Raw genomic sequence first — 15,701 nt, forward strand, 5'->3', positions numbered from 1 at the left:
ACTCTGTTTATTTAGGCCTCGTGCGGAGCAATAATTTAGATTTGCAGAGTGGGTGAGCTCCTTTATTTAAAATTAGTGAATACTAAATACTAGTCTTTATTTTGCATATGAAGACAATTTTGTATATATTTTTATTTGTAATATTTTGTACGCCTATTTTAATTACACACTCGACTACTGAGTGATGTTTGTTCTTAGGGTTAACTTTTACGTGTATATATGTTTTCTTCTCCTATTTTTTTTATTGTTTCCCCATTCCCTTTTTCTTCTTCGTGATAGTCCATTACTCATGGTCCTGGGTTAAGGGTTTGACTTTGCTATATGTGTGCTGTAGTCAGTGCCACGATGAACAGAGAAATTGGATAGTCACACTTATGTTTGTGGAGTATAATTATATGTAGACCATCATTAGCAAATTATTTCCTTTATTTTCTTTTCTCCATTTCAACACTTTTATCAAGGTTTTTGGTCATATTTCTTCATTTTGAACCACTTCAATCCTATACATCAATAATACAACCAAGCATAAGCAATATAATTAGTACTCAATTTTATAATAGTGCTAAAATATGATGCATGTTATAAAATCAAGCTCTTGGTAATATAAATATAAAGAGAAGAAGAAAAAACATAGAGATGAAAAGATAACTTTTCTTCTATTCAAGTGTGTCTTTCAAATGGTGAGTGATATCTCTATTTATAGTGTTGAGATATCATTTCCAAAGCTCACCAAACCAATAAGTACATAGTTATCCACAATGGATCATATCATCTTGAAATATACGTACATGAATTCAAGTAATTCATGAATATCCGATGGACAATCCACTTAATTAATTCAATGGATTTATAACACTCTCCTTTGGATGTCTATAGATAATGTGCTTCGTTAAAACCTTACTAGGAAAAACCCAGTGGAAAAAAATTCCAGTGAAGGAAAAAGACTACACATATCTTTTGATACGCACTATGTATTGCCTCATTAAAAATATTGCCAGTAAAACCCATTGGAACAGAACCTCGGTCAGGGAAAAAAGGGCGCAACGCGAATCATACCCCCTGATTAAAACATCACTTAATTTCTTGCGGCGATGTCTCCAATGTTGTACAACACCTTCTCAAATATTGATATTGACAGTGTCTTTGTGATCAAATCACCTTCACCAAGATGTTGCATCTTTGAACTCATCTTGATATATCATTTTCTGACTTCATGAATATGACGAGGCTTTGAACTTAGCTGAATTTAAATATCATTCTATTCGTCATGACTCGTTGTTGCAAGTAAATTTCTCATTCAACTTGTTCACATCAATAATAATCTTGTGGACACTTTCATTTGCACTTGATTATCTTCGTACATTGTGGTTGGTAAATTCTTTTTTTTCAAAGAAAAATCACATATTTCCTGAATATGGTGCGTCAAATCTCAACCAGACACACTCTCGACTTTCTTCATGAAAGAATTTTATTTCTGCATGGTTTCAAGAAGTGATCATCTATATTTGCTTCATTGATAGCCAAATATTATTGTGCCTCCACATGCAAACAAATAGTGTGCTTGATATCTAGCTTTATGCGGATCGGATAAATATTTTTCATCTGCATAACCCAATCAATTCTGCCTTGGATTCTTCGGAATAGAATAAACCCATAACTATGATCTTGTGTGTGCTCAACACAATTTCAATGTCCTTTTGTTGGGAAGGAACCGAATCTTGCTAGTAAATTTTTTTTTCTTCATAAAAATTCAAGGACAGTTAGGGTCATTTTTTTTGTACCATTTTCTTCCTTAATTATTTCAATCCATATTAGGATTCTTGAAACTTTATTGAAAAAGTTTCCTTCAAACTTTTATATATCTTCAGACCCCCTCGATTGCTTCAAAGATTTTCATATAACCTTCATTCTGTAGCTAGACATGACAATTATTCATTATATGCATTCAAGTTTTTCATATGAAGTTAGATCAAAACAAACCTAATTGCATCCACCATAGGAGAAAACATCCCAATAATGCCAGAATTTTTGCGACAAACATATATACCTCAAGGCACAAGCCGCACTTGATATCTTGCGTTTTACTTTCACAAAATAATTTATTTGTACACCCACAGACATTATACCTTGATTTATGGACTATCAGTCCAAAACATCACTTTTCTAAGTGAAAAAAATATACTTGAATTATGCATTTTACTTGGCCAATCATTTTTCTATCTATACTCTATGACAAAATTGAATTCAAGATCCTCGTCACAATTTATTTCATTGAGTGCTACCTCATATCAAAGATACCGTCGATGGTTATTTGATATCGATTCCAACATGACATAACATATTTAGATCTCTTCATTTTCGATCATTTTAAAGTAATTGAACCTTTTCCAAGATTTTTATGAAGTGTTATGTCGTGGTGTTCTCATGTAACACTTGCCTCATTATCATTACCATATCGATCATTTTCTCCTTTCCTTCTTCAAGGAATTTTATATTTGGAACCGACTGGTCTATTACGCTTTCGGCGTATCATAGACTCTGTCCTTCAAGGACTTCTCATTGGAGCATTTGCAGCTGAATTATATAATAGGGTCAGTACATTCATCCGGCAATTGATTTGCAACATTATGCAAATGAATTATCACTTGAACTTCAAGTTCACATATCTATTTAACGAGAATCTAGATAATTCATAATTAACATCAAATAATTTTCAGCTGTCAATAATCTCCCCCTTAACGTTAGAAAATCTAACATTCATCCCAACCTTATTTGGAAATTAATCTTTGTGCATGGTGAAAAATTAAAATAATAACCACACATTCAAGATTTTAGATGAAAATTATTTGGTTCCTGATGCTGAACTAATTTTAATGGAGAAATCTTGTAAGCTTGATGCATACATGTGTTGCTACATATTATATAAAAATTATTTCATACCAAATCTTATTTGGGAGTTTTGTTCTCATAACCATTATTTAACTATAATTGAAGGCATACAATTTATGTTAAATCAACCAACATTATCAATATAATTTCATAGTTTTAATCTATGCTCTTAATTTAAAAATTCAAGCACAATCTTACAAACACCAATTTGTAAATTGACAACAAAGCACATGTGACCATCACATAGATGCATCTATCATATAGTTGCAAATTCACATGGCAGATGAATGTGACCATATTCACCTTTTTATATGTTTCAAAATATTTTCCCAACCCTAGCTAGTATAATAATTATTTTATCAAGATAACAAGCAACACGAGAGAATTCTTAAAGAATCTTGTATTTCTTCATCATATAAGCCACATGAATTTTCAATTAAATTTGCATCACATTCAAATCAGAATGGTCAACCGGTCATGCCAACTGATCATTATTTCAGTACACTCATATTTTATTTTTGCATGTGATTTTATTGGCATATTCATGTTTGTGTGCAACAAACAAGAGGAAAAGTGCAGTAATGTTTTACATAAATATTTATAACCATTTCGATTGCAGTAATCTTTTCATAATTCATAGTGTTAATATTTAATTTTTCAATTCATTTGAAACTTAAAAGTTTCTTTTGAGATTTACTACAACCCTATTATTATTCATCTCGTAATAATGCAACTCATTAGAACTTGCAATTAATTTTTTGAGCTATCACATATTCCATGACACCATCCATATGGTGAACATCTCCTCAAGGAGAAATTATATTATTATTGTCATGTTCAAAATTATTACGAGCAAGACATGTTTCTTGTTTTACTTTTGTTATACCATCGGTACATAACCAATGACAAATTTGTATTGCCACACAATAATATTATTTTGGTTATGACACAACCTTTATAGGCAAGACTTCTTATTTATTTTGCCCTATTGGTATTTCACAAATAAACATGTCATAATATTTATGACGTATAAACGTACACACCCATTGACCATTTCTGGCAAATACAAATTTATTTATTCTTCACAAACCTCTCGTAGAGATGAGTTGTGACATATATAATTTTTTTTCATACCTCCCATAGAGGTGAGTTGTGGCATATATCCAACCCATAATGATTTTATCACAGCTTAACCGATTCTCTTATAGGATGGTCGATCATTCACGATACTCATCACAAGTCACATTCCCTTCAAAGAATGGACTAATCATTTATATGTACTTCATAAATATGCATTATAAGCACATTTTCATGGCTTTAAAATTCATCATATTTTCCTGACACACCTCAAGCTCACTTTGAAAAATCAAGTGTACTATCACTTGATCTTCTTGTCTTTTGATGGAGAATTTATATGCTTGTCAAATTATTGGGTCGAAAACATTCACAAATCCAATGACCTTTCATACCATTTTGATAATTAAAAAAATTGTCTTCACATTTCGAAGGACTATTTTGAGAAAACACATTGTTCTTCCTTTTATAATTACCATAATGATGACTATTATAATTCTATTCCTTAACGTCTTTTTTCATATTGTTAATCATTTGTCATCTTTCAGACTAATTATTTACTGCTACCACATTCATACAATATAATGGAGCAAGTCAACATGCGGATTTCAAAGTTATCATAAGTTGCTAACACATTCTTTTCAAGGAATGGAACAAATTCAATGAGACGAATTTCAAGATTTCTCATAAAAAATATATTATTTTGCCTAAATCATCATTTTCTCATCACTATAGTGCATTGAGACACAAACTCGATGTCCATATAATGTGTGTTAAACCATAATTCTATAAGTTTTAAACCCAATACATTATCATCAGGTACATCAAAATTCAATTTGATGCCTTACCCTTTTGGTGCGATAAAATTTGAATCTATCGTCTTATCCTCAAACAACTTTCATTATGTGCATCTGGACTTAACTTGATGTCTTACTCTTTTGGTGCGATGAGACTTGAATCCATCGTCTTATCGTTCAATTAATGTAATAAAACTCAAAAACTCAGCCATAAGCCTTTAAAAGAATATCAAGAATTATAGAAGCAAATTTAGTCAAAAGAAGACTGAGAATTTTCTCACCTCTAGTAATTATAAATATTAACGAGTTCCTCATAATTAACACTAAGAAAATCAGCATAAAAATTTATTTCTTTATCCTTCAATTCTTTTCTGAAACGAAGAACTGTTCGTATATTCATAAACCAATGTATTAAATTGTTAAAGTAAAACAAACCAATATGTTCTACCTTTTCAAATATCACATATATTCTAAAATAAATTATTAGTATAACAGGAAATTTCGAAAATATAAATGTGTAACAAGAAAAATAAATATATTCTATTCCTACTCACAATTGTTTCAACTACAAAACTTTTGCATAGTGCTACAACTTTTAAAACATATTCGTACTGATAACGTGTAATAAAATCAAGTTCATGACAATATAAATATAAAAAGAAGAAGACAAGACATAGAAATGAAGAAGAAATTTTTTCTTCTATTTAAGTGTGTCTTTCAAATGGTGAGTGATATCTGTTGACTCCCAATTTTGTCCCGCCTCGATGGATTAACTAGCAAGCTTCTCGAGTTTAAACAATTGAAAATAATTAATTTTATAAATTAGTATATATCTATATATGTATATATACATATATATATATATATATATATATATATATATATATATATATATATATTTATATTTATATATATATAAAGCAATAGTAATAAATAAATTTATATTGCGAGTTATTTAAATAAGATTTGATGTTGTCTATATTGTTTTAGCTAGCGTGTTGTTTTACATACTTATTCATATAAATTATTTAAATTTTATGAATATTTAAAATCAGAAAAAATATAATAATTATAATAGCATTTTGTTTACAAATATTTGTTTAAGTATTTTAGCTTATATTTTGAAATATTAGTTTATATTCAAATTAATTATTTTATTTTATTAACCTTAAGAAGCTTGTTAATTTTATGTTAATTCGTCTTTTCTAATCAAATTGACCAACTACAATTTATTTCGACTATATGGTAACATTATTAACTATAGACAAAGTTTTGGGCCCCTTTTGAATTTTTGGTCAACCCGAAACTCTTTTTGTTTTGCTCTCCCAAATTTCCGGTCGCCCAAATTTCCTGCTATCAAGTAAATCGATCCAAGCCCTCTAATTTCCAGCGACGGCCCATGGCGTCTCCAAGCGGGATTTCCCTCAAGCACGTCGAATCCAACGTCATGAGAAACGCGAGGAACCAAACGCTCCTCAACGACTCTTTTCTCTCTTCAGTGGTGCAACTCTCTCACCAACTGTATCTCTGCGAATTTGTCCTGGCAGCAGAAGCGTTTTCATCCTCATAGGCGTGAGATGATGCCACATCAAGAAAGAAGGAAGAATCGTCGATCCCGACCGTCCACTTTGTTGTCCTCAGCCGGATTTACAGGGATAAGGACGAATTTCATACAGGGGCAACTCTTTGTTTTCTTTAAGGAAGAATGACTTCAAAATTTTAAAAGAAAGAGGTGAGTATCAGTTTTTACCCTCCATTTTCTAATCCTCTTCGAATTTCGAAAACCCCAATGTCCCCTATAAATATCTTCCTTCCTTCATTTGTTTGGGATTGGTGATTTTAGACGGAGATAAATTTTTAGAGGAGCTTTGGAGATTTTTTCTTAGCAGCCGCAACTCATATATAAAGATATACCTTAAACAAAAAAAAGTTTTTTTTTAGCAAGAATGTTTTACTTCTGATCGAAGGTTTTTTTTTTGGTAAAAAGTTCATGTGTCAGAGAAATATATAGAGCTAACCAAGTGTAGAACAATAGAGTCGAGTTTATTTCGGGTTCGTTTCTTTGGAATTGAGGTTGTTGTCCGTTCCTGCCCCGTCTAACTCTCGGTTTCGCTGCTCGGGAAGAGGTAAACCCTACACTAGTTTGTTTATGTCGTAACTCCCTTTGTTGTTGTTTTATTTGCTGTTCAATCGTTCTCTGTTTCTTGTGTTCATAAGCCGAGCTTTGTTTAGATATTTGAGTAGTGGTTCCTATCTCTATTGTTTCTTTTCGTTCATGTTTCATTTTAAATGACCTGGCCTTCTTGATGTTTCATTCTGTATTCCGTCAACCTCGTTATGTGGTTGTGATGCGTTTAGTTTCTGTCTTTGACAAAAGGAGTAATCATGTCTCCATTATGTGTTTTAGAAACTAAGTGCTTGGGATACTGTTCATATGGCCTTTCTGGCAAATATAGGCTGATTATTGTTTTAAATATCTCTCTCTTTAGATTAGGAATGGATTAAGGAGTATATTTTTTTTCTCTTTTCTTATTTTATTAAGAGCAATTGCAGTCTGTTTTTTTCCCTTCCTTTCTTATATGTATGTATCTGTTCATGATGTTCATAGAACATTCGGAAGGTGTTGATCAATTCCCTTAAAGATCAAGTGCTTCCAAGGTCAATAGATGACACTTAAGTTTCATATTTCTTGTATGCTTTATCATGAACAGAAAGTAGTAATTTAGATAACTTAGTATTTTATTTATTTTAAGTAGAGCTTTAAAAGTTGTATGCTCCCTTAATTTGTTTACAGAGATTGTAGTTTACTTTTTACATATTCACAGTATTATAAGTTTTAGGCTGGTAAAAAATGTTTGTATGTCTCACTCATCTGGAACAAGTCCTACAAGCCTGCCATTTTTACTTCTTTATTTGTGTTTCTACCTTTTTATTTTTGTTTATTTATTGTCTTATTTCACTTATATTCTTCGGCTAATATAGTCATTTTATGTTGTGTATGTGAAACTCCCTCTGAGCCCATTTGGGTTCCATTTCCATGTTGGGCTATTGCCCAAGTTCCAGCCAAAGGCCCATGGCCTAATCCTACTTTGAAAAGGATTGAAATTATTCTCTTTATTTGGTTTTCAATTCTATGAGGAAAAGGATTGGAATAGTAATTCTATTTGTAGTTGGTTTTGACTTTGTAAGGAAAAACACAACTCTATAAATAGAGGATTGTATTGAGAGAATAATTAATTGTTCAATTGTATTGTCTTTGAAAGACACTAGAACATAAGAGAGGTTTTTGAGAGAACTTTCAACAAGAGAAAAAGAGAGAAAGAAAAGGGTTCTTTTGTTGCAGTCTTTTCTCCGACTAGTCACGTTCAGATTGTGTTTCCCGATTAACTAACCGTTGGATCGGGCTGAAATTTGGATTGAGTGTCAAAAAACATCTTGGTGGTTGATTTGAACGGTGGAGATCGGATTCGTAGGTTAGAAAGATCCTGTTTTAGGTCCTGAACAGAAGCTGGGTTTGGGTGGTGTTTCTTTCTATTTATATTTTGTTGGCGTAGCTATTGTTTGTTCTCTTTTGGCACTTGTTGTGTAGCCACTAGAAGAATATTTGTAACCCTCTTATTATTATAGTGAAGCAATTCGGATCTTGTTGATTCCGTGGTATTTACCTTTAGTTTGAAGGGGTTTTCCACGTTAAACTTGATGTTCTTTGTTGTTAGATTTTTGGTTTCATTTTTTCGTCACAACAACTGGTATCAGAGCTAAGGTTATCTATATGGAGGGGAATATGAGCAAAATGGTATGTCTAAATGGAAGAAACTACAATTTATGGAAAAGCTCGTGAAGAAGATGCATCTTTCGGTTTTTTCTGCTCATAAACCCGAGAATGTGACCGATGGAAATTGGGAATTTGAGTACCAACAAGTATGTGGATATATAAGACAGTGGGTTGAAGATAATGTTCGCAACCATATTGTGAATGAGACACATGCTAGAACATTGTGGGAAAAAGTTGGAGACGCTTTACGCTTAAAAAACTGACAATAACAAGTTGTTCTTGTTAAAGCAATTGATGACCTTTAAATACAAGGAGGGAAATCCTATTCTTGATCATATAAATGATTTTCAGGGTATTCTTGATCAGCTATCAGGAATGGGTGTTAATTTTGATGATGAAATACAAGGACTTTGACTTCTTAATTCTTTAACAAATTCTGCCACTGGTGGAAAAGTTAACTATGGAATATGCAAAGAGTGGTGTGTTGAATGAAGAGGTTAGAAGAAAATCTCAAGACACATCTTCACATTCAGATGTTCTATATACAGAAGATCGAGGGAGACATAAGACAAGAGATCCGAGGAGTAGAGGTAAAAGTAGAAGCAAGTCAAAATTCAAGAATCCAAATATTACATGTTATCATTGTGGAAATAAAGGACATATTAAAAGATTCTGTAAACAATTGAAGCAAGATCTTATAGAAGGGAAGAAGAAAGAAAACAATTAAAATAATGTTGTTGCTGTTGTCCATGATGACCTTCTCTTCGCTTGTGATAAAGACGTCATCAATTTTGTATCTCAAGATACAAGTTGGATAGTAGTCTGGAGCCACATCACATGTCACACCAAGAAAAGACTTCTTTTCATCTTATACTTCTGTTAACTCTGAGGTGTGAAAGATGGGTAATGCTGGTGAAGTTAAGGTGTTTGGTGTTGACACTGTTTGTTTGAAAACCAATATTGGTTCAACGTTTGTCCTTCAAAATGTCAAGCATGCTCCAGACATTCCAATAAATTTGATCTCTGTAGGACAACTAGATGCTGATGACTATCATAATGACTTGTGCAATGGCCAATGGAAGCTCACCAAAGGCTCATTGATTTTAGCTCGAGGAAGAAAACATTCAAATTTATACGTGACACAAGGATCGATTCTTGGTGACTCTATAAATTTGGTGGAGAGCGAGACTTTATCAGAATTGTGGCACAAGAGGCTTAGTCATATGAGCGAGAGGGGGATCACCTGTTTGGCTAAGAAGAATTTGCTTGCTGGTATGAAACAAGCAAAGGTGAAAAAATGTGTCCCTTGCTTAGCAGGGAAATAGAAAAGAGTTTCTTTTCACAGTCATCCTCCTTCAAGAAAGTCTGAGCTATTGGAGCTAGTACACTCAGATTTGTGTGGTCCTTTCAAAGTGAAGTCAAAAGTTGGTGCACTTTACTTTGTTACTTTCATTGATTATCATTCTCGCAAGATTTGGGTATATCCTTTAAAATCCAAAGATCAAGTGCTTGATGTGTTTAAACAGTTTCAAGCCTTCTCTGAGAGACAAACGAGAAAAAAATTAAAATGTATTCGCATTGATAATGGAGGTGAGTATATTGGTCCCTTTGATAACTACTGCAAATTGCAAGGAATTCGTCATTAGAAGACTCCTCCAAAGACTACTCAATTAAATGGTTTGACAGAGAGGATGAACAGAACTTTAGTTGATAGAGTTAGATGTGTGCTTTCAGAGGCTAAACTTCCAAATTCTTTTTGGGCTGAAGCACTTAACACTGTTGCTTATGTTATCAATTTGTCTCCTGTTATTGCTTTGGATGGTGATGTTCCAACAGAGTTTGGTTTGATAAGGATGTTTCTTATGATCACTTGAAAGTGTTTGGGTGTAAAGCTTGTGTGCATGTTCCAAAAGATGAGAGGTCGAAATTGGATGTTAAAACTAAGCAATTTATCTTTATTGGTTATGGTCAAGATGAGTTTGGATATCGCTTTTATGATCCAATTGATAAGAAACTCATTAGAAGTCGTGATGTTGTGTTCTTTGATGATCAAACTATTGAAGATATTTACAAAACTGAGAAAGTAGATTCTCATACTGATGAGAGCTTAGTTGATGTTGATCCAATTCCTATTATTGACACATCTTTTGCAAATGAGGGAACCCAAGGTAATGATCAAGATAATGATGAGAGTGTAGAACATATATTTGTTCCTACTGATGATGTTGTGGTTGATAATCAACTAACTCATGTTGGGATGACCACTTCGGATGCTCCAGAAACCTTTTGTAGAAGATCTACTAGAGAGTAGCGAAGCTCAAGACGTTATTCTCATGATGAGTATATTCTATTGACTAATATAGGAGAACCTGAAGGTTATGATGAAGTCATGTTAGATACTCATAGAGATAAGTGGAAAGAACTCATCGTAGACGATCATGAGTTTTGTAGAAGTGTGGCAGACAGGAAGCCTGTCAAGAGATCCTCCACTTGAAGTCCATTTGGCCCCTTGGCTAGAGGGGGAGTTTGTTGGGCTATTGCCCAAAGTACAGCCAAAGGCCCATGGCCTAATCCTACTTGGAAAAGGATTGGAATTATTCTCTTTATTTTGGTTTCCAATTCTATTAGGAAAAGGATTGGAATAGTAATCCTATTTGTAGTTGGTTTTGACTTAGTAAGGAAAAACATAACTCTACAAATAGAGGATTGTACTGACAGAATAATTAATTGCTCATTGGTATTGTCTTTGAAAGACATTAGAACATAAGAGGTTTTTGAGAGAACTTTCAACAAGAGAAAGAGAGAGAAAGAAAAGGGTTCTTTTGCTGTAGTCTTTTCTCCGACTAGTCACGTTTTGATCGTGTTTCCCCATTAACTAACCGTTAGATCGGGCTGAAATTTGGACTGAGTGTCCCTGACATCCCGGTGGTTGATTTGAACGGTGGAGATCGGATTCGGAGGTCAGAAAGATCTTGTTTTAGGTCCCGAGCAGAAGCTGAGTTTGGGTGGTGTTTCTTTCTATTTATCTTTTGTTGGTGTAGCTATTGTTTGTTCTCTTTTGGCACTTGTTGTGTAGCCATTAGAAGAATATTTGCAACCCTGTTATTGTTATAGTGAAGCAATTCGGATTTTGTCGATCCCGTGGTGTTAACCTTTGGTTTGAAGGGTTTTTCTACATTAAACTTGGTGTTCTTTATTGTTAGATTTTCGGTTTCATCTTTTCATCACAATATTTCACTCCGTGCTCTTTTCTGGTTTAGCCACGAAGGCTCAAGCCACGTGTTTTCGATTCAACCCGCATAAAAGGCGAACAGTTTTGAAGTTGAAGAATCTGAAGCAAGTCGGGAGATTTTAAAAGGTTAGGGCAAATAGCCTATAATTTATTTTTAAATTGTTGTTTCTATTTATTTTGGGCCTAAGACTTGTAATTTTTATTTATTATTTTGCTAGATTTAGGTACAGGTACAATGGGCCTAAGACCTAATAAAGAAGTGGGTTGAAGGCCTAAAAATATAAATGGGTCAAAAGCCCAAACAGGTGGGTCCAAAATTTCGATCAAAGCGGACAAAAACCCAATTTGGACCCAAATCTCTCTCCCTCTTTCTTACTTTGAATGCTTTAATTATTGTATAATTTACATAAATCCCATAGTGTAAGATCTTAATTACCTTCTATCCCTATTATTTTTCTAATTACATAAATCCCATGTTTTTTAAGTATTTTTGATACACAATAAAGGATCAGGATTATTGTTGATACATTTTATATCAATCTGTTGCACCTGTTAAGGAAAAAAAATTGAAAAATCAAATTTACGATCTTATCCATCTGTTACACTAATGAAGGGGAGAAAAGTTGAAAATAATATAAGCCCCATAAATTGCGTTATTTCCTTCCATATTGTCAAGAATTCAATCATATAGTGTAACTATCCAAAAAAATCAAAAATTAAATTTTTTCTTGTTCATCGTTTTCTCTGTTTCATAAAAAATTTTGTTAAAATTTTGGATAAGCAGGGTGAGTTATGAAGGATACAAAAGTGATGAAATTGTTTTTGGACAAACAATTTCTTTTGTGAATCTTCAAGTTCATCGAATATCCTTTCGATTTTGATACAAGATTGCCGAAAAGTTTGAGATTCAAAATTCATCTCCAGTTCATTCAAGATCCTTTCAAATTTTTATTCATAATATCGAAAAATTTGAGGAGACACATCATGAAGATCCTTCCAAAATCAAGAGAAAATAAGTTGTAAAGATATTTAATTAGAAGGTTTGTCCATAATTGAGGGAATTGGCAAAAAGAACGTCCGTGTCTTTTAAAGTTAAAGCATGAAAAATCTCTATTTAGTTACTTTGTTTCCTGTTAAGAAATTTTGAAAAGAACCTATGTAGCAAAAAACTCTTATTTTTGCTGTAGACTTTGTTTTCTCAGTTTGTAGTCATTGGAAATAATTATTTCTTGACCATCTTTCTATTGATTCTTTATTCTTATATTTCACTTTCTTTGTACTGATTCAAATAAGTGTCTTATTTTTACTTGATACATTAAATAAGAAAGTGTTGTTCATAAGATTTTAGAGTTGAGATCGATACATTATTGTTTGGTAATTGTTATGTATCATATACATTTAGTATAAATTCAAATTTATATATCAAAGCTAAAAAATTAGTACATGATACATTATTATTTATGTATTTTATTTTGTTTGAGAAATTTTATAATTTAAAATTTAAAAAAATACATTATACATGTATTTGTATCAAATTAGCTTACCTTTTTGTGTGTGATACATAACACAAATTTTATGTATGAAGTACATTTATATTGAACATGATAAACACTAATTGAAGATTCAACAATATTAGAGTTATGTATCTACCTTATATATGAACATGATACATTGCATACAACAAAGATTATTGTAGCACTGTATCAAATCAATGATAGCACTAACAAAGACTAATTTAAGACTCTAAATAAATGAGATACATTAAAAATGTGTATGGTTGACAGTGATGGCGTGCAATGACAGATTCAACATTTTATTTTTTTGGACGTTTTTAATTGTAGATACATTAAAAGAAAATAAATATATCAAGAAAAAATTTCAATGACGATATGATTAACTAAAATTACAAAGGTTCAATAAGATTTCAATGGGATCAAGGGGAGGAGATAATTTTGTTTTTATTTTTTAAGATGAAAAGCAAAAAAATAATAATAAAAAGAAAAAATTTCAATGACGATATGATTAACTAAAATTACAAAGCTTCAATAAGATTTCAATGGGATCAAGGGGAGGAGATAATTTTGTTTTTATTTTTTAAGATGAAAAGCAAAAAAATAATAATAAAAAAAATCGGAGATTGAAGAGATGGAAAGAAATCTACATATTGAATAATTTGAAATTATTAATTGGAAATAAAAAGATTTAAAATTCAAAAATATATTAATTGATGTAATTATAGAGAGATTTGTGGCATGAAAAAAGGCAAGAAAATCATGGGTATGAGATTTCAAGTTAATGTATCAGGAAAAGGAGATGCTCAAAGAAAAAGAAGGGATTTTTGATATTTTTTGAAATAATAGGGAAAATAAGAAAATATGATAACAAATGATGTGTAATTAAGAAATTTTTCCTTAATTATTTGTCTGTCTATTTTTCGTTAGCTTAAAAGTTAGAAAACTTCAAATCCCCCACAAAACGCCATTTTGGTTTTAACGACTCGATCTTAATAAAGTAAATGACTTAAAAGATTTTACAAATTGAAATTTACTTAGCTAAATAATTTTTCACTTTCAAATTAATCTTTCAATGATTTTTGCATTCATTTTCAAACAATTCTAATATTTTATCGCAATTTTAAGTTTAGCCAAACAAAGTCAGTTGTCGGATAACCGCATTAAGCGGAATACTTTAGGTGCCTAACACCTTCCTAAGATATAAATAGGAATCCCTGACCTCCCTAAAGGTTTTCAGTCGATTTTTCTATTTAAGTATTTTGAAAACTAAGTTTTCTTAATTTTTCTAGAAATTCAGTGAAGATTCTCAAAAAGTCAAAAACTCTTCGAAACAAATATTTTTTCGATTTTGAATAAAATAGAAATGACGACTCTGCTGGGGATTTGGAGGATTCTAACCTTAATACTAATATTATTTGACTATAATTGCTTATTTTTATACTTTATTATTATAATTATAGCATTTTTTCATGTCATATTTGCGCCAAATGGAAAGTAGTTTGCATTAGAAAATGGAAGTTATGTGGCTATCCAAGGATTCTTTCAGAAATACACAAAAAATTCATTTGAGAGTATCAAACAAATAGTTAGAATGCAGTCATCAAACGTTTTTTGGTAGCTTCACCCCGATGTTTGTCCGACTCGGGTAACCGTCAACTTGAAACCTATTTTAGTATGTCTGAGCTAGAGCGAAACCAAGACAAAAAATTAAGCATTAGCCTAAGAAAGCTTAATACACAAGGTGTATTAAATCCATTTAGTAGAAAATCGCCAAAAATCGTGTCTAAGGTCTCCTACCTAACGACACATCATTTTATTTGACATTTGAATATATACGTGTGAAAACCAATTTGGGGTGGATAAACCTAACTAGTTTCTGTTTTGTAGATATGGATCATTTGCCAAAGTTTGACATGGTCATACCAGCGCCACCTCAACTCACTATGTGGTATAATAATATCGACGAGGATCATAGAAGAACTCTCAACAAATACGTGGGTGCATTGACAGAATTGATCAACATGAATGGTTTACCAAAATTTGTTGAGGTCCTCACGAGATATTGGGATAGCCAACGAATGTTGTTATGATTTGGAATCGCTGAAATTACCCCTACTTTGGAGGAGATCAGAGACTTTATAGACACAGTAGGTACTAGGATAGAAATAAAGGCAAGAAAACAAGAAGACATTTTCATCCCTAATAAGCCTTCCGTAGAAGATATTGCGGACTAGCTCAGGTTGGAGAAAGACTTTGCCTATTAGTGCCAAGAATCCCACATAGCATTCACAGATCTTTATATCAGATTTGGACATCCGAGTTTCTACTCCACTTACAACCAAGAGTTCAAGGTCTCTTACAGAGAATGGAAAGAAATTCGTCCTCTAACATTTGTTGTAGTATTGTTGGGAATAATGATC

General features: G+C 32.1%; 1 long non-coding RNA gene across 2 annotated transcripts; it reads left to right on the top strand.

Moving 5' to 3' along the window:
• The first annotated feature begins 6,056 nt into the window (after positions 1 to 6,056).
• Positions 6,057 to 12,300, top strand: LOC104646905 (uncharacterized). 2 transcript variants are annotated; one of them, XR_011221054.1, is made up of 4 exons: positions 6,057 to 6,492; positions 6,748 to 6,886; positions 11,796 to 11,893; positions 11,986 to 12,300. It is a non-coding gene; the product is annotated as an uncharacterized lncRNA (long non-coding RNA). The 2 variants fall into 2 exon arrangements; XR_011221053.1 differs by lacking the exons at positions 6,057 to 6,492; positions 6,748 to 6,886 and having other exon boundaries at positions 7,342 to 11,893.
• The last annotated feature ends 3,401 nt before the right edge of the window (positions 12,301 to 15,701 follow it).

Source organism: Solanum lycopersicum, chromosome 1 (genome assembly GCF_036512215.1).
Source record: "Solanum lycopersicum chromosome 1, SLM_r2.1".
In the NCBI taxonomy this organism is placed as follows: Eukaryota; Viridiplantae; Streptophyta; class Magnoliopsida; order Solanales; family Solanaceae; genus Solanum; species Solanum lycopersicum.